This window comes from Coccinella septempunctata, chromosome 5 (assembly GCF_907165205.1).
Source record: "Coccinella septempunctata chromosome 5, icCocSept1.1, whole genome shotgun sequence".
Taxonomy (NCBI): domain Eukaryota; kingdom Metazoa; phylum Arthropoda; class Insecta; order Coleoptera; family Coccinellidae; genus Coccinella; species Coccinella septempunctata.
The window spans coordinates 25873066-25892625 of NC_058193.1; the positions used below are offsets into that span (position 1 = coordinate 25873066).

Consider the following 19560-nt stretch of genomic DNA (forward strand, 5'->3'; position numbering starts at 1 on the left):
ATTAATATTTCCTCAATCACGAACTCAAAATGAAAACGCTGAGTAGATTAATCTTCAATTACCCTAACTTTCTGGCAATAAAATTGAGTGTTTGCTTAAACTCCTTATCCGAAATACCATCCAACTTTATCAAATGGAAACATATACCATAACAAGGCTCGTTGAAAAGCTGAAGGAAAATGGAAAGCCACCATAATCTTTGATTTTTCAATTTCGTTTTCAGAAGAACCACAAAAAATCTCCGGAAAAATTAAATTAATAGTTCCTCTGTCAGGAACTCAATATGAAGATACTGAAACAAGTTAATTGGTTTCCGATATTCCGATTGTACTATTATTACTTATTATTATTATACCCTCACACACAATTCTACATATCTCACAGGAAAACCATTTAACAAAAATCTTTATTTTTATTTCAGGCTTGTGATTATCAAGGAACTAGCTCAATTTTGCATACTACTTTTTCCTGGGGAATATGTTCCTAGAAAAAGTATACTGTTCGAGTTACACAGGTCTTTCACAGTCTTGATTATCTTTTCGTCCTGTGAGTGTTGTGAGATGGTATTTTACAGCAGTATTGCAGAAGTAGGACATAAAATAATAATTTTTTTTATGAAAAAAACTTTCCAATTGGCACTGTTATTATTTTCGAATCGAACCTAATTGATCAACCTGTAGATTACGAGGATATATTGAAAAATTCTTGCCTACTATAGAACCAAACAAAATTTCAATATCGAAAACTTTAATTACTCAACATATTCTCCTCTTAATTGGATACATTTATTACAGCGAACCTGCAACGTCCCTAGACCTTTCAAAGAAATGTTTCTTCTTGCTCTGCAAAACAGAAACAGACCTCTACAGCTTTTATTACCACCTCGTTGGAAGAAAATTTACACCCTTTCAAACTTTTTTTCAGTTGAGGAAAGAGATGATAGTCGGATGGAGCCAAATCTGGTGGATACGGGGGGTGTTCTAGTATAATTTAAACCCTAAGTCACGAGTTTTTTGTACGGCAACATGAGATTTGCGTGTGCAGTAGCGTTGTCCAGCTGTAAACAATCTTTCGTACGGAGTGAACAATTCAAACGTGTTCAGACTGAACACCAATAACCTTAGAGGCCACAATTACAAGCTCCATAAGGAGAATTTCAAGACTATCCCGCGGCAGTGCTTTTTACCGAACAGAATTTTTCAGGTTTGGAATGCAGTTCCATCAAGTGTAGTGAACACGCCTAGTGTGAATTCGTTTAAGAATTATTTGGACTCGTGGAGTGGACGGTTTCAGGTTTAGTGTTTCTTCTGGGTTGTTCTTCTGCTATTTGGATGGTTTTTGTTGTTTTCTGTTTCCTTTTTTTTGTTTTTTTTTTTGAAATGATGTTCATCACAGTGTGACAATGTTTTAAGTTTAATTTTCTGAGCCCTTATAGGTATAAGCCTTGGCTCTTATCGAATTTATAATAATAATAATAATAAAAACAAAATACCTTTGGATAGCCTTCCGCGTCTTTTCTCTTTAATTTTTACCCGTAGAGTGGTCAGTAATGACGAATCGTAATCTACGGTTACTGTTATACCCTTATCCAAAAAATCAATCATGATTACTAAATGGCTATCCCAAAAAACTGAAGCAAGAACTTTTTCAGCAGATTTTTGGACACGAAATTTCTTAGGTCTTGCAGAACCAGAGTGTTTCCATTCCATCGATTGTTGCTTTGTTTCTGGATCTTAGAAATGTAATCAAGTCTTATATATAGTAAAAATTCGGTTTAAGACGTCTACATCGTTTTCAAATCGAGCACAGATCGAACGCGATGCTTCTACCCTTGCACGCTTTTGGTCAACATTCAAACATTCCGAGGATCCATTTTCCTGCAATTTTTCTCATGTCCAAATTGACGTGAACTATATGATGAACGCGTTCGTATGAAATATTCAGTGCTTCAGATATCCGGCATAGCCTAATTCGACGGTCTGATAAAATCTTGTCATGAACTGCAGCGATATTTTCGGGGACTGACACAGAAACTGGCCTTCCTGATCGGTCATCATCTCGAATGGAAAATTTACCTCTTTTGAAGCTTGTAGTCCAATTTTTCGCGGTCGCATACGAACGACATTGATCACCAAGGATTTTACGCATATCTTCGTAAATCTGCTTACCTCTTAAATATAGATAGTATTGATGATGGCTTGATACTCCAATTTTTCGATTTTCATAATTTCGGTGGACATCTTCTTTCTTCAATTATTATTTTTTATTAATTATTGAATTTATTGCGTAACTCTGGTTTACTATTTTGAACTCAAACTTCACACGGTAACGCAATATTTTTTTATGCATGGAACTGGTCTAGGCTAACTAGATATCAATACATCCTCGTAATTCAGTGTTCATAAGTGGGTTGTGTGGCCTAAGAAAGAAACTGAAATAACATAATTTTTTCACGTTTGCTTCATGCTGAGGTCTCATCTGGTTGAACAAAAGAACTGATGTTGTCCAACTCATATATTATCTGCTCGCAAACATTCCCTATTATGCGATAACACTTGGACGGTGCCACAAAGGAGTCCAAGGTCTTTTGTGCGTCTGCTTGACAGGACATTCGGTGACAACTTCCATTGTCCCCGTCAACTGTTGTCTTCCGTTTTCAAACTTGAGCAGAATAACACTATTAATTAATTACTGCCCTTCAAGGGATGACACTCACACTCGACATTATATTTGGAAACTGATCCAGAAACTTGGGGTACACATCAAGGATATGACGTTGGTGAAAGTGGACATCTTTAAGAATTGAAGATAAATTATTCAAAAGTACCCTTGGTAAATTAACTCGAGGATGGTTCATACGAGAAAAAAAGGGTGAAGGATATATGAAGGATTGATTCTGTTGGTTTTTTAGCTGATGATTTTCTAATTCACGGGAGCAGAGAATTATGAGGGATTTTAACAGGATAATCCCTACTCATGCAGGCAGTTGAAAATTCTCAAACTCATTTGACGTTTGCTGGTTCAACAAAATGTTTTAGAGTTGAATTGAATATAAAATAAAGTAAATAAAGTGTTCGTTGTCTTTTAAATTTCATTTCTGAGGTAGAAGCTCTGTGCGATTGTCCTGAACACTGCCATGTAAATTCGGTTCAATATTGTCGTTTCATTTTATAGCCCGAAGAAGCAAATATATACCGGGTGGCCCACCTCAGACGCGGCGCTCATTTCGAGGGAGTAAATTAAGATATTTTGGAAATCTTTTCTTGTGGTGTGTGTAGGAAGTCCCGGAGCACAATCTAAAATTACTGTTAAATATACAGGGTGTTCAAAAACAAAGATATAGACCAAAGTTACACTTTTTCGAATGTAGCATCCTATATTTGACTTCAAAAATGGAATAGCAAGCTCAATTTATTATGAGTTTCTCCAGATTACTTTATAGATCAGAAGCACCCTTTACGAGATAATGGCGAAAAATCGAAAATATGGAGTTTTTTTAAATAGCACTTAATGAATAAACTAGTTACGCCAGCGATACAGACAGAGTTTTTCCGAGTAGATAAGTTGGCTACTCCTATATATAAAAGAAAATTTCAACTCTGGAATATACAAAGTGACCATGATTAATTCTCAAACATCAACTACAAATAATCGTCGAAAACTTTCTTATTTCAAATGGCACACCCGGTATTTCTGTATCTCGTTGAACGTTAAAATTAATTTCGAAACTACCTTCATAAAATTTTTCCACATCTAAACCTGACAGTTTCTTAGCAATTTTCGATTTTTAATTCAAAACTAACGAACCATTTTCGCCATTATCTCGTAAATGGTCCTTCTAAGGTATAAAGTGATCTGAAGAAAAATCATCATAATTTGAGCTTGCCATTCCATTTTTGAGGTCAAATACAGAGTGTTACATTTAAAAAAGTGTAATTTTGGTCTATATTTTGACCCTATATATGACAATAATTTTAAATTGTGCTTTTGAAGACCCTGCACACACCACAAGAAAAGATTTTCAAAATATCTTTATTCACTTTCTCAAAATGAGCGCCGCGTCTGAAGTGGGCCACCCGGTATAGTCCGAAACGTCGCTAAAAGGATAAATCTGCCGATTCAAACTATTCTGTGTTGTTTTTTTGTAGGACGATATATATTTCGATTGATTATTATTAATTCTCAAACATCAACTACAAATAATCGTCGAAAACTTTCTTATTTCAAATGGCACACCCGGTATTTCTATATCTCGTTGAACGTTGAAATTAATTTCGAAACTACCTTCATAAAATTTTTCCACATCTAAACCTGACAGTTTCTGAGCAATTTTCCATTTTTAATTCAAAACTAATGAACCATTTTCGCCATTATCTCGTAAATGGTCCTTCTAAGGTATAAAGTGATCTGAAGAAAATCATCATAATTTGAGCTTGCCATTCCATTTTGGAGGTAAAATACAGAGTGTTACATTTAAAAAAGTGTAACTTTGGTCTATATTTTGACCCTATATATGAAAATAATTTTAAATTGTGCTTTTGAACACCCTGCACACACCACAAGAAAAGATTTTCAAAATATCTTTATTCACTTTCTCAAAATGAGCGCCGCGTCTTAGGTGGGCCACCCGGTATAGTCCGAAACGTCGCTAAAAGGATAAATCCGCCGACTCAAACTATTCTGTGTTGTTTTTTTGAGGACGATATATATTTCGATTGATTATTTTATTAATACTTAGATAGCGCCTTCAATTTTTCAATTTCTTGACAATGAGTTCGACGGTTTCATATTAGTATTTTTTGGATTAGTTTAAAAAATGTGATAATATGAAATCTTGAAATCTATCTTAAGTTTGAGGCGAATTATAGTATGTCAAAGTGAAACAATTAGAGTTCAAATTGTATACAGTATCCCTTAGGTTTCATAGGTAGATTCCCACATCATTAGCAGCACCAGCTCGTCAAAACAAAAACCCATCTTCGGAGCACTCACATAAATTCCGTGTAATCGGCCGGCCGCGCCGCGAACGAGATAAATAATATTTGTTCTTCAAAATGGGAATACTCGCGTTCATTTTCACAAAATTATCGTAAATCAAAAGTGACGCGTAGCTTCAAATTGTACATTCGCAAAAAAGTTCATTATTTATTACAGTTCGGCGGGCCATTCGTTTCCCCGGTTTATTATTCGACGGCAGTGGTGGATGATGGCGTCATAATTCAAAATTCTGATTGTTTTCAGCGCCTGGATGTCTTCAAGGAGAGGACTGGGGGCAACTCACGCTAATGGCTGGGTATCGGCGTTTGGGAAGAGGCAATATCGCTTTGAGTCGAACTTCGTCGAAAAAAATTAAGGGGAATTTGTAGCCTGAAATGTATCGGGAGTTACTCTGACAACCTAATATGTTAGGTACTATCAGATGCCGTGAAACATAACAAAACACCGACAATGCTGAGATGACACAATTCATCAGGCAACTTTTTGTACGAATATTGAATAGATGTGGCCGATACTTGATGAGAATTGAACTAAAAATTGAAGGTGACTGATAAACCTTCATCTACATTAAGATACTATCGTTTTATACCGAAAAACGTTTAGTGGTCGAATAGCACAACCTAGCGAAAAAAGGTAATTCATTTTTTCATTCAGATAATGTCTAATTAATATATTCTACTTTTTATTGAATCGACTGAAGGTTCATACTGGCAAAATCGACTAAACGCCCACAAGCTATGTGCGTTCGAAATTCGCGTATCATAAGCCAAGAGCAATAGCCTTGAGCATGGACCAATGCATGGAACGCGCGTAATATCTAATGAAATTTTCCTCAATCTACAGATATACTTTTGAGGCTTCCCAATAAACACAGGATCTGCTAAATTGGAAGCTTTTGAAGGGAGAAGTCATGTTCCTAAATTTGATAGACGAAAACTGTTTGAGAAACATTGTTAGATTTGCACCCCTAAATGCGAATTTTGAAACAAAAAACTGTAGGTCATTCGTAAATCGAAAGTCCATGTTTGTCCAACTTTATGAACTTTCAAGGAGCAGTTCATCTACCCACAATGAATCGTCAACAGTCCCACCTAGCCTCCTGTCATATTCTGGAGCTTTCTGCTTGTCTGTGTAAGTCCAGTTGTGTTCTACCAGATGATTATTCTATTGTTCAACTCCTATCGTTAGAGCGCTTCTTTATATTGGCCTTTCCTAAGCCCGAAAGGTATCTGTTCTAGTAGAAATTTCATAATTAATAAATAATAACCTCAAATCGTGATTTCTTAGAATAATTTTTATTCAATTAAGCATAACTTGAGAGTGAATTATTATTGAAATGTCAAATCCTGTGTGGTCAATTACGCTCGATTTCTCAAAGCTTGATCTTTGACTTCTAACAAAATCCATCTTGTCCCTAATATACGGAGAAAATGATGAGGATAGACCTAATAACATAGGTCCATAATAGTTTGAAAGGAAACATACGATACAATGAAAACAATGAATTCAAAGCAGCTACTGTTCACTAAGTTTAAAATGAGGAAAAACCATCATTGCAATAATGATAATATGAGCTGTGCCACCTTCAGAATAACTACCTAAATCTGTGACACTACAGATCTGTGGATTTTTTAAACACAGTCATACGAGTCATAGACTCACCCTGTATATTCAGAAATCCAAAGGTTTCGGTGATTTTGTTTTGGAAATCGAGTGATTATGTAAAATCGTTAGTCGGACAATCAATGTTTTGTGGAGTTTGTGAAACATTAACTGTGTAATTTTGACAGCATATGTCGATTGAGCTCTTTTCGATGTAAGAAAATGTTATACAGCTTGTGCCAAAATTAATACATCAGCCATAATTTTTTGATTGGTAATCCTATGTTTATGACTACACTTTAAATAGTACCCACCTATATCAAGGTACACATACATACCAAAATAAAATTTTCATTACTTGTCTTTAAAAAGCATATTAAACAAACATCAACTACTTCGAAAATGAAGGAACCTGATTCAACTGATTGAAAGAACTTTAAAAATGGAATGTCAAGATATGTAGGTATATGTTCATCATTTTTTGTTAAACAAAAAAGTTAAAAACGAAAATCAAAGAGAGTTGCACCTTATCAAGCGAAGAATATGTGGTGAAGGTGCACAGATACCTTGAAAATACTAGTTTTACTGTCACTGAACTAAAAATTGTTTAATTTTTTCACAATTATCGGGAGAATTATTTTCACAGCATTGCTTTTCTAAAGAACATTTATGCAAATATTGCTAAAGTAATATGAATTTAGGATGGACAATTGCAGATTAAATGGTGCCCACTGGAGAAAAATTGAAAATGCCTGATAATCTTCTATTCAAGGTCTGCTTGGAGTTTCAGTTTTATTCGCGATATAGATATTCAAATTTCAAATCCGTTTATAGTGGAACACAGATTTCGAAAAAATTAAAATATTCCACTTCTTGAAGTGCTGTGATATTCGAACTGAGTAATGCCATTTAATATTTAGTATAAACTTTAATTGAGTTAAATACTCAATGGCAAAGCTCTGGTTATAACTTATAGTTGACATGAATAACATGAACGCTGAGAATGCGTCCCATCCTCCCAAAACCTACTCACACCCAAATACCTGGCTACTTTTCGGATATATTTCACAGGTAAATTCCCAACCCGAACATACATATATTAGGAACAAGATGATTTGCACGTACCAATTTGGAAGAGGCAACCTTCCATTCTAATTCCCAACCTTCGCCGTGAGAATGTCCCCTAGATATCTTCTAATTTAAAATTCAGAGACAAAACTAATATCACTATTTAGCGCAAAACTGGGAGATTCCGCTGCGAGATGCCTGGGCAATAGCAAAACAGGAGTGATACTTATTCTGCGACGTCAGATAAGTGAAGTTTATGTTAATGATTATATGCAAGCCTTTAAAAGTTAAACTGAAAACCGTAGACAAAACGAGCGGGGAGGGAATGAAGGAAATTGGATCCGCCATGTGCACTTTAATTATTACTGCTGGTCTTTCTGCATGCATTCAGCAATTGAGAATTTTCGTCGGTGTCGGACCACACCTCCTTGTATTCAAGAGGTAGAATTGTTATGTCGAATGGGGAGTGGAAAATACAATTTGTTTCTGTTAAGTGATTACTCATTAACACTCTTAACAAGAATGGTATATAATATCGTATCGGAGAAGCAATAATTTTTTTACTCGAATGGGAAATTCATGGGATAAAACTACAAATAAGGATGAATTCCTTCATTGATAGAAAAACCGATTTATCTGTTCATCTGGAACGTCTGAATAATGCGAGGAGACAGACAAAGTTTTTCTTGATTGACTTATTTATTCACACTACGAAATACACTACGACTAAATTACTCTCTGATCACACGACTTGTAGGGGCTTTATTCTCAAGCATTCCAGATCGGGTATTTAAAACTATGCTCAAGAGCTTTTTCGAATGCTGTTAGGCTAGGCGCAAATAGAAACGCAGGTTAGTGAGGTGAAGCAGCGTGAGTTTTTGTAAAACATAGAAAAGAACAAGACTGCGCAAATAGAGCGTGACATTGACTTGTCAGATAGTACGTGCAGCGCAGAAAAAAACTGCGTCACCTCACCAACCTGCGTTTCTATTTGCGCCTGGCCTTAAAGTGACGCAGTTAACGCGCGAATGTTGAGTTGGTCTTCACATGATAAATGATTATAAAGATAAAAAGTTTAATTATAAGTATTATTGATATATTCAATATATAACTTATCAATAGGATCTCATCGGACATTTCTGATTAATCAAGAGCAAGAATGAGGAGGCTCCTTATATACAGTATGTTTCACATCATTAAGATACTTATGACACTTATTGGTCCGAAAAGGAGAAAGTCTTTAAGTATGAAGTCATCATCATCATCATCATTGCTGTATCCCATTACCGAGAATGAATCAACAAAAATACTTAAAGAAAAACTATCGGTGCGAACAGACTTATAATTTCTTAGGGCTAATTGCTACTGTTGCCCTCCTGTGACTGAAGAGACTCCAGGCATGGATAGTCACCAACCAGATCTGATCTGGCCGCCACTGTATCCTTCTCGAGTCTCACTTTGGACCAAAAACCTCTACTATGATCTTTCTAACGCTAGTTGTTCCCAATTATGATTGGCATTAACTGATTTCAGGGATTGATGAAGTGAGAACAATACGATGAGCACCTTCGATAGAAGAAAAAGGCTAGCCTGTGTTTGCATGACTGGAGCTATAAGAATGTCCCTAACTAACTGGAGATCATTAGCTATCTCACAACTCTCCATCTTGTGATATACAGATCAGCCCATGAGACCATTACAAGAACACTATCCAATAAAAGATTCAATAAGAATTGGCCTCATCTAGTCAATATTTATAGATAGATAATTAAACATATTGAGATCCTACTGTAATTTATTTATATTACTGAAATAGGTAGAATCCTTTTACAGGATTTAAGTGAAAGTACAAAATCATAATACCTAGATTCATTCAAGATTCATGCTTTTGGATGCTTGTAATCTGACTCAATGAAAGAAATAAAATTTTATTCTCACAAACGGTTTTATCGAATGAAATTAATTTCGTAATATAATTTCTTATTCATTTAATGAATTTTTTTGCGCACACAGGAATACACCCACGTCTTCCAGTTTTCTCATTATGACCATTACATACCATAAAAATACCAAAAATTCAAAGAAATATCTAATAAATATTTGGACGTTTTGTAAAATAGAATTATTCTTCATATTTTTTCGTATAATGCGCAACTTTCGAGTAATTTGATGTACAAAATTCAAAAATTAAAAAGTATTTCGAAAATTTGAAAAATTGGGTACTTTGGTTGTTCAAAAGATCCACAGCGTAGTGTCAGAGATTTTGCTAGTTATTTTGTAAATAATTTTGTTTTTCCAGAGGTGGCCCAGCTCATTATGAAAACTTAAAATGGCTATATCTTTTTATCAGGACCGAATCGGAAATAATGTTATAGTCAAAAAGGTGTTTCTTTTGATCTCGAGAATCTTCTTTTAAAATATTCATTTGAGTTAAGGACTCACCCTTTATAGGATAATGTCATGACTCATGATTGTTTACATTTTCGGAAGATGAAAGCACAGAACATTAACCTTCCAAATTGCATGAAAAACTTGATGACGAATTTTTTTAACGCACGTTCTATCCTGTTATGTTCATTTCATCTATGAAAGCCATCGAATTAGAATTTTCTATATTTGAAATGCATTTACACTCTCTCTCGATCAATCGGACAATTATAGAGAAGTGGCAATATAAGGAATGAAAAATGAGAGATGTTAAAATTAATGAAGAATTCATTCGAATAATTTGTCACATTGCAAACTCCACAGAGTTCCCTTGAAGGATGTATCACATCATACATCCTTCCGTCGCAGGAACTACTTCCTAATCCCTGCTGAGCTGCAGGAATCTCAATTGTTTGAATGATCCCTTCGTTTTTAGATCAAACGTCGTAGTTCATCCCCCTTTCAGCATTTGTCACTGTCAGGAATTGCGTTTCTTCGAAATTGCCGTAATTTTGAAATGATATATGTTTTCCATTACATAAATCTTTATAAGTAATTTATCGGCCAGAAGACCGGCAGGAACTTAACGAGTAGAAGAGAGTCGGCCATTATTATTCCAGTAAATACAGGCAGTGTCAGCAGATGAGTGAGGTGAACCTCAGTAATGATCGATTTTCGTTTATTGGTCGACTCACGATAAGAACCCATATATTTGATGGAATAGAACATATATTTCTCCTATGATCATCACTGCATACAGCGAAATACACAAAGATGAGGCTTCTCTATTCGCAAATATAGCTATAATAAACTAGTTTACCCTTTACTGCCTTTACCCACCTATTTTGATAACGAAACAAGTATAGTGGTTAAAGACCTCATGCTGATACGATATATATCGATTAATATTCTCGTTGTGGTTTTCTTCAGAAGAAAAAATATTACAATTTAATTTGTTATTCTGATGGTTTCTCCTTCGATAGCACCACTTTGAAACAAAGCTCCAATTGGAGTGACAATTCATTCAAACTAAATTTTAAAATTTAAACTAAACAAGCAAAAATCAATGGAGCTAGCCATTTCATAAAACTGATATTATATAGTAGGTACAATGAAGGCATTAGGACAGAAATAGATATGTAACGAAATATATGAGATGATCTGCAGATCTCTAATAGAATATGGACACCAAATCCTGGGACAATGAATGGAAAGTGCCATAAAAATGAAAGAAGTAGCTGAACGCACTTGTCTACGAAAGATCACAAAAATAAGACGATCCAGTGCATAACCAGCCAACGAGAATACAAAAATAGACACATTAACAAGAAATTTATCAGTCATGCAACAACACAACAAATACATAGCATATATCACCTTGCAAAGTTTAAAAGTAAATTACCAAAACAACCAATATTTCAATACTCAACATACTTTAATATTCTAGACATTTTATATACAGTTATTTTCTTTCTCTCTCTCTTTCTCACTTTGGTAAGTTTGTCCTCCCTTGTCTTGCGTGACATGTTATCATTTGTTCGCGTTTTCTGTATGATTTTTTAAATATTTTTTTTTCATATTTGGATATAAGGTCATATTTATTCATGTCTAATTGTTCTTCCCAACCTGTTATTTAATTTTGAAGGCCCTATAAGGGTTCCGAAACGACGTTGAAAGAAAAGTATTCTATAGTTTTGTTCCTTGACCTGGCATCCTCAATTTCACGTGCTACTTCTTGTGTTCGAAATAAGAATACTTCATCATTATATATTCGTTACCCACGACAATTATTCAACACATTCCTCAGAAACCCAATCTAGGAAATAAATATTGCAACACAATAAATATGGCCAAAGATTAATGGTATAAGTTGAACTAGTAAATTTAAAGGGTGTCTTTTGAATAATGGTCTGTACACGGCGTAATGTTATGTCCTGAGGGAAGTGTAGATCAAGTCGACAATTCTGTAAGCTCTTTTCAGTTGTTTTAGGTAGCGCTGACCAGCCACCAGACTAGCTGATAATACCCTGGTCATTATTAAGATTTAGAACTGCTTTTGGTCCTGTGACAGAAATGGCCCTAGTTTGAACCGTGATTATTACGGAACTGAATTAATACTCCACCGTGACAAACTTTGCTAAACCCAACTAGTTATACGGGACCTGTATTTGTAGGAAATGGAATATGGGCTGATGGAAGATAATCATAATTTATTAGTGTGACATCATTTTCACCTCACTTGCCGAATCGTTACAGTTAGTTCTGATAAACGTTCAATATACAGTGTGAATCATATCTATTCAGATTGAAAAATACATATACTCCATTCACATTTATTTTAGCACTCAGTTCAAAATCGAGGGTGTTAAGATTTTGTCAAAAAAAAAAACATTAGTGGACTGTATGACAAGATAATTGAGTTGGAGATGGTATGAAAACATTTATTGTATATCGTTCACAATCATAAAATGAACAAGTCATCTGCATGAAGCTAATACAGTAATAAGAAACAAATATTAACAACATCTATAGACTCACAGAGACATTATTCAACTAAAAGCAGAGAAAATCTAGAGCAGTTCAAATGAGAAGTCACTTGAGGTCAGACTTAGACTTTGAGGAGTTCAATAAATTCAACAAACACAACGTTTACACAGTGACAGAGCAATCAATAAAAATTGATTGCGAGAACCTCTCGCACCCATTTTCATGTGAAAAGATCTAGAGAGGTCTGAAAATCTATGTAAATTATAAAGTACAATAAACAACATAGTTCTGAGCAGACAAATGAATGATTTGACTCGATTGGCATATTAATTGAGCAGTACTTATTCTGAAATAATTCACACGTGCGCACATTTCATTCATAATGAAAAGAACATGAAAATGGTTAAATTAATAACTTTGAGAAGACTGAGTGTACATTACCTTTTGAATAAAACAATTTAGCACTAGAGATGAATGAGAAGACAAAAAAAGAATTATTTAAATGAGGTGAACAGTTGAAAGAAGTTTTACAACAATCTTTATGTGAGAATATTGAGAAGTCGATTCAACAAAGTGAACACAGAGAATCATAAGAAAACGTGTAATGTATAATTTCATGTAGTTATTATTATTACGTTTATTATTATGTTTATACTATCATAAGGCCTTTTCAATTTTCAACCGGCGTATTCGCCATTTTGCAACAATAATATGTGTTGTTTTTTTTGCCTTGAAGTTAAAAATTATGCGTGTGTGGGGCTGCCTTCGCTTCAGTCCGCCAGAAATAGTTGAGTGCAATGAAGTAACGCTCGGTATTTGAAAATATCATGATCATTCTAGAGAGAAACAATTCAACAATGACTGACTGCATAAGAAATTTCCTTTTGTGAAATAACAATGGCATTCAAATTATTAGAAAACAATTGACATCGTTTCAGGAGCCTTTAAGCGTCTGAAAAATTCCATTTTTCTCATATAATATGAGATAATAATAATATGATTTTCAATAACATGAGATTATTTTACCTTCACCCAACTGAAGATGTGATAGTGATAGCGAAACATCTGATGATTTTCACAACACATTCGAATTTTCTACGTAGCAAGGAATTCCACCAGGCTGAAATTGGGTGATAGACAATATTGAAACAAAAAAATTGAAATTAATTCAGATACACAAACAGATACAGTCCATTGCATCGGGGAAGAGTGGATGCTGACCATGGTTTCGGTCTCATTTGACCACGTCACAACAACACAATCCACGCCTACATGAAAATGGAACCACCTCTTCTTTCGATGTCCAACATTTTTTATTCTTATATCATTGCATGTTATGTATGTGAATCGATTTCGATTATTATTGACTGCCTTAATCAGAAGACAAAGATTGTAAAGATTCAAAAATAGATAGTGCTGCTGAAAAGGGTGAAGAATTTATAAGAATAGCTTACCAACACTAAACCTGTTTAAAATAAAGTTTAATCAAGAATTTCAAATAACAGTTTCATACTGAAGGCATATTAGGACATCAGCTCCAGTATATTATTGAAAAAGGAGCGAATATAAACATCTCGTTAAAGTATTTCATGTTATGTTCATAATTTTTCAGTTCACACACTTTCAGTTCATTTCCCTATGGACACTGAGCCGACCCTGTCCCATTCTCCGTTTCGTCGAACACATGTTAGATGGCGCTGTCAGCTCAGTTGTGTTAGCGAAACCAAAACCACGCGGTAGTGACGTAATATTACCACCTTCTCATTCGCTAGCTCTTTGACGGTTACAGGAGTGGAAGGGCAGGCAACAACACAAACAGAGTTTACTTGCCCATCGCAGGAAAGATGTGCTGCTTGCAGGTTGCGTGCCCGTGTCAGCGTGGTCGGTTTTTGTCGGCTCCTGCTAGCAGGAGAACAGGAAACCGAGGAGGTCTCTCAGCAGGAATGGATATTCGATCGCTTTACGGATGATTCTTTTGTCTCATACAAGTAGACGGAATACGTTGAGTGCTTTGTTAAAAAAGCTTTAATATGTGAATTACCAAAGCATTTAGATATGTGTTTTTGAAACAACGAAAACAATATACAGATAATAATAACAATATACAGATTCAAATGCAATTGTGTTGTTGTCGTATCTAACTTAGAAACATTTCGATATAACTGAATAATTTTTGTATTTCTTTCTAGGTATTGAACATCAGCAATATCTCCTTCTCATGAAAAATTGCTGAAATTAACTGTAAAAAATTTCAACTATAGTAATTGTAGTATGAATACGACCTTAAAAGCGATCAGTGCTAAAAATTGTGGATATACAATTTTCAGAATTGAACTCAAAATGGAACATGTAGAAGAAACTTTAAAAACAATGCCCACTTGAAAGAAAACGAATGAAATAGACACTGTAGGCCTTAGAAACAAGGACACTCCGAAAATTCCGTTTCAAATTCCGTTTCAAATTCCATTCAAAAATGCCTCGAAAATTATTATGGTCAAGAAGGTACAACTGCTGACTATATCAGCGATCATCATATAAAATTCCAATTGATACTAGGTTTTTATACTTTCTATGATATTTAGTTCGAAACGCCTCAGTAAAAACCAACAAAAAGAAATTATACTAAGCCACTGCCTCAATACCCTGTACCGTACCTGTACCTGTTTCTAACGTGTATTTTCATTTAGTTCATTTCGTGAGTTCATATTTAACCTTGTAGGCTACACTATATTTTTTATGTGGTATTTTATTGGATTTTTTTTCGATATGCCTTGCCTTATGTGGCGGAGCTATCCTAAAGGATATTTAGATATTATTTTTTTAATAACATGATCGATTGATTTTAGTAACTTTTCTGTGGAACTCGACTCGGTGTGTCAAGAATAACCTTTCATTTTCATCTTTATTTGTTGGTTTATCGAAACAACATTCCATGGAAAATTATGCATCCCATCACGAATATATTTTCTGTTAAATTCTCATCGATCGATTTATCTAGTTACCGCAAGAAGAGATAAAGTTATTGACAGCCAAAGAGTAACAAATATTCCTAGGACTAAATTGATATAGGAGTATAGATTATTGCAGCTTCATTAAATTAACGTCCACTGTAACGCAATATACAGAAATGCAGTTCCATTCAGTCAGCATTGTTATTGCGGTAAATCTCTCTAAAACGACACTAACATCTCAAACAGGAAACTATCTTCTCGAAAGCGATTGCATTTCGACTCATTACAGGTGCTGGATTGAAGAAACTTCACCAGCGTACTATAACTTGGCAATCTCGTCTTCTCATAATAGTTCTTTGATTCTTCTATTCGCAATCGACACCATCCACTCTCGTCACCTTTCCATACATATTCATGTTCTGATTTATTGTTATGCATTAAAATTATATCAGCCATCCACACAGAGCTGAACTATCTCGATTTAATTCCCGACCAACTCGTTTACCGACTGTTGACGGGTTAATACCTTGGCGAAATGTTCGTTATCAGCTCTTCTGCCTTTCTTGTCTTGATTTAATTAGTCGAGTCTTGAGAGTGAAGAAAATATCATATTAATGAAGGTGAAGATGAACCCAGTCAGATGCGCTGATTGTTTTAAGTGATCGATTCCGGCTTTTAACCAGAATTGGTGCGATCAATTTCTGTTATACTTATTTTGTTTTGATAGCAATGAAAATAGCAAATTAATTATTTTCTTATACAAGTATCCGCGCCGTGGGGCAGCGGTCGAAACCTTTAATTCCATTAAGTTTAAAAACAATTTTTTAAATAAAACTTTTTTTTTTTTAAGTAGAGCATCTCCTAAAATTATTCAGAACAATACAAAGTGTTCCGTTTCTTCTGCAGAGCTATCAACTTCGTTATTTTAAATGGAACTTCCTATATATTTTTACATTTTTGAATTTCTTGTTAAATTTGAATATAAGTTTGATAACACCACTATGTCTGAATTCCCAACGGTTTTCGAGAAATTTGACTTTTTATTAATATTTTGACAGTTTGAGGTACTTACATAAAGGACTATAGCCTCCGTTCCTATTCTATGCAATTGATTCAAATTTGGACTATGTCTAGTCAATAAATGAAGCACCATAAATTTTTCTTCTGAATAGCCATATTATATACAGGGTCCAAGAAAACGTAGATCGATTATCATAACAAAAATTCATCAAAATCTTAATTTTTTCAAATGCCAACCCATATTTTTCTTCTGTTCATTATTTTAAACAACTAAAAGCTAACAAAAAATTTTTAAATAATTAACAGAGTATGGGTTGTTATTTGAAACAATTAAGATGTTGATGAATTTCTGTTTTGATAATTGATTTACGTTTTCGTGGACCCTGTATATAATATGGTTATTTACAAAGAAAATTTTTAGTGTTTCATTTATTGACTAGATGCAGTCCAAACTTGAATCAATTACATAGAATTGCGACGGAGCTATAGTCCTTTATGTAAGTATCTTAAACTGTCAAAATATCAATAAAAAATCAAATTTCTCGAAAACCGCTGAGAATTCAGACATAGTTGTGTACGAAGGCGTAGAAGGGCCACATAATATTTTAAAAATATTTTTCCTTAAATTCCGACTTTGAAGTCGGAATTTAGTTAAATTCTATTAATTTATAGATCTGCAAATTTGAGCAATGCAGAATTTCATGAAGAAAATAAGAAAAAAATAAAGAAAATCTTGAAACTAAATAATTACCCTCCGTCTTTTTCCAACAGAATCATTAAAAACTATAATCCAATAAGAACTCCGACATTAGTCAACACAACAGATGGAGCACTCAAAAAATATATAAAGTTCCCCTATTTGCCTGGTCTCAACAAAAAGATTTCTGGACTTGTTAGACAGTGTGCGGAGGATGTCAGACTGGTTTTCTACAGTTTGTTTTCCTGTAAGTCACTTTTCACCAAGTTAAAGTGTAAGGAATCAATTTTACAGAGCAGCAACCTCGTATATAAGATCCCATGCATTGATTGCCCAAAGTGCTATGTGGGCCAGACGAGGCAACTCTTGGAGAAAAGGATAAAACAGCACAAATACAATTGTAATGGTAATTTTAAATTTGATGACAACAAGACAGCCCTGGCACATCATCACTTTCAAAGTGATCATAATTTTGATTTTGACAATGTGTCCGTCCTAGATTATGAATGTAATCAACTCAAAAGAAATATCAGCGAAATGATATATATAAAATTGAATAATACAGTGAACAATAGGACGGACACACAAAATTTGAGTTTGGTTTATAATAATATTTTAGAACTTTATAAAACCGTGATTACCTGACGATATTTTGTAATCCGTTTATCTACGACAGGTTGTCATAGTTCTTGCGCTGGTCCCATGTGGAAATTTATTTTCATTCCGAAGTCGTCATAATATGTGAAACAAGGTGTCTTCAATCTAAGAATTGTCTGAGCTGAACTCTCGAATTTCCAATGCATCACTGGCTGTTCGTGAAAAATATCAATATCTTGTGGAAAACATGATTATGGCTCTGGTAGGTTTCTTTGTTATATTTCGCTCTGTTCTCTGTACCATCATGATAACTGATACTTTTTTGTTATTGTTTCTTGACGTTTCTCAAATTTCAAAATCAACATATAAAAGAAGAGAATGAAGAAGAATGTTTGTACTTAATGAAAATTGACCGAAAGTACCTGAGTCATTGATAGATTATTGAAGAAATTCATGTCTTTTGCCTTTTACATCGTGTTTGTGATCATGTTGTTGTTTGTAAAGCTCTTGTCAATTTGTTTGTGTTCTAATTAAGTTTTTTCGATCTTTTTATAGCCCTGAAGAAGCAAATATACTTTGCGAAACGTTGGCACTTAGCTATGGTTTGTTAATCAACCCACGAATTCCTAGTTCCTGTTAACCATTAGTAGTTATAATATACATAAAGTTCAATATTTATTAAAGAACAACGCGTGTTTATTTTGTGAGATCTGAATCCTCTCGTGAATATCTCAGCATATTTGGAAATGTACAATTCGTCATAGAGCTGTCTATATGAGGTTTTCTCACCGTTGTAATGACCTCTTCATGTAAGAAACATCGAAGCACACCGGGTGTACCTCGGGGTGTACTGATTTCTTGTCCATTGAGCCTCACGAGTACATATGAGAAGGAAATTTATTCATAAAATATCCGGAATATACCTAAAAACCATTTATGTCTAAAAAAATATTCATGTCATGTCATGTCATGTCTGTAAAAGGTTGTCATATCATTGTTATGACCTCTCATAGAAGAAAACTCAAATAATAATGTACACCCTGTGTACATAATTATTCATTCATCATAAATGTGGGAACACCTTGTTATATGAATTTGACTATTTGTCGGAATTTAGTTAAATTCCGAGTTCAAAGTCGGAATTTTGTTAAATTCCGAGTTCAAAGTCGGAATTTTGTTAAATTCCGAGTTCAAAGTCGGAATTTACTAAATTCCGACTTCAAACTCGGAATTTTATTCACTTCCGAACTTCTACAGGGTGTTCTACGACGACGTAGATTTGTTCCTGAATTACAGTTTGCGTTTCTACAAATAGTCAAATTCATATAACAAGGTATAACATTTATGATGAATGAATAATTATGTAGACAGGGTGTACATTATTATATGAGTTTTCTTCTATGAGAGGTCATAACAATGATATGACAACCTTTTACAGAGATGACATGACACGACATGAATATTTTTTTAGACATAACAGGTTTTCAGGTATATTCCGGATATTTTATGAATAAATTTCCTTCTCATATGTACTCGTGAGGCTCAATGGACAAGAAATCAGTACACACCGAGGTACACCCGGTGTGCTTTGATGTTTCTTACATGAAGAGGTCATTACAACGGTGAGAAAACCTCATATAGGCAGCTCTATGACGAATTGGTTCATTTCCAAATATGCTGAGATATTCACGAGAGGATTCATCTCATAAACAC

At 34.4% G+C, this 19560-nt stretch overlaps 1 long non-coding RNA gene across 1 annotated transcript; it reads left to right on the forward strand.

Moving 5' to 3' along the window:
• The first annotated feature begins 17396 nt into the window (after nucleotides 1-17396).
• Nucleotides 17397-18436, forward strand: LOC123313896. Its single transcript, XR_006537785.1, has 2 exons — nucleotides 17397-18109; nucleotides 18403-18436. It is a non-coding gene; the product is annotated as an uncharacterized LOC123313896 (long non-coding RNA).
• Nucleotides 18437-19560: the final 1124 nt, after the last annotated feature.